Source organism: Barbus barbus (assembly GCF_936440315.1).
Source record: "Barbus barbus genome assembly, chromosome: 36".
NCBI classification, from domain to species: Eukaryota; Metazoa; Chordata; class Actinopteri; order Cypriniformes; family Cyprinidae; genus Barbus; species Barbus barbus.
The window spans coordinates 19875012-19876803 of NC_136714.1; positions in this window are offsets into that span (position 1 = coordinate 19875012).

A 1792-nucleotide genomic window follows, 5' to 3' on the forward strand; every position below is an offset into this window, starting at 1 on the left:
TAGAGATTACAGTTATATTTTCACATTTTGTTTTTGATTTCAGACTCTTCGAAGGTCAAACGTTTAAGCATAATCGTGAACTTGAATGTAGCTGAGGAAATTGAACAATTAAAAGTTGTTTTTGCTTTAAACAAATGTGTCAATCAACTATTGATTGTGGGGGGGGGGGGGGGGGGGGGGTTCAGATGGAAAATTGCATTTAGATTTGTTCTTGTGTATTTTTAGTTCAGCTCAAAATGTCCCAATTGCACATTATAAACCTGTTTGGTAGAATTATTTTAAGGGTTGTTATTACATTGTTTTCTATTCTGTGCATAAAGTATATACAATTGTGATATTAAATGTTTTAAAAAGTGTCTAGTTACATTTGATCTATTTCAGCTGTAACTTACTTTAAAGCTGAATGAAAATAAACTATGATGCATTATATTAATTATATCTAATATTTAAATACATTAAAAAAATAAAATTATTTAATAACTTTTTGTAGAAAAAAGAAACAAGAAAAATAATAAAATTGATGCAAATAATACATACTATTAATATTAAATTTATTAATATTAAAAAAATTGTTAATTATATTTAAAAAAAATTATTCATTTTTTAATATTGCTGCAAATATTATAAAATAGCAATATAAGGTTAAAAATTGGTTTAAATTGCTAGTTACATTTGACCTATTTTAACAGAATATAACTTTAATGATGACTGAAAATAAACTAAAATAATTTCTAATTGTCAAAATATTTGTAAATACTGTAATACATAAATATATACAATAATATAAACCATTTAATAAATACCTTTTCCTATTAAAAAAAAAAAAAAAAAAAATCAATTCCCCATAAAATGTTAAATTACAAATTACATGTTCCTTTTTTTTTTTTGGCAGTTTCTTTCTCCAGAGGTTGTACAGTTTTAACACAGTCTCCTTTTCCCACAGCAGCCCAAATTCTCCTCTAAAACGTGGCCAGACCATCCAGAATCCTCTGTAACCTCTCACCTCAACCTGCTCAAATCTCCTGCGTTGTCACCTCTCCTATCACCTCTCGCAATCTGCCTCCCCTCTCCTCTCCTGCATACTTCCTCATGCACCCAGCCTCTCCTCACTGTAGCCTGGGGCTGGGAAATCCTATTAGCCTTTACCATGGGAGAGAGCAGGAGACACATCATTAATTACACACACAAACCCACTCCTGACAGTGCCAAGCTTAATCAGCCAGGACCATAAAACGCGCACACACACACACAGAGCTGCTAGTGCACCCACACCACTAAGACACAGACGTATATGCAGGTACACACACACTTACAGAGAAATACCTTGCACATTTGGTTTGCAAAATCCATGCACAATTCAAAAGGTGAGAAATATACATAGAGACATCTTTTTGTTTGGTTTCCATCTATTTCCTTGAAAACCCTATCAAAATACCCCTTTACCAATTCTCTTTTAAGATTAGCAGTTACACACAGTCAATGAAAAACAAAATTCAAAAGATCTGGAAATTGACTAAAATTTGCTAAAATGGATAAAAGCTGGATGAACATGGTAGGTAAGGCAGAGAAAACCAGCTGGGCGGCTTTTGTTAGAAAACACAAAAGAGGCGGCACATGCACTCTCTGACACACCTTGCTTGGCAAATGATTGGCACCGAAATATCATTCAACCTAGCTGTACAAAATCACTCCACCTTATCCATGTGTGTATGTTTACACAGCTCAGAGCAGAGTATTAATATTTACACATTCATATGAAAGAAACTGGGTTGAAAAAACTGATGAGGACATG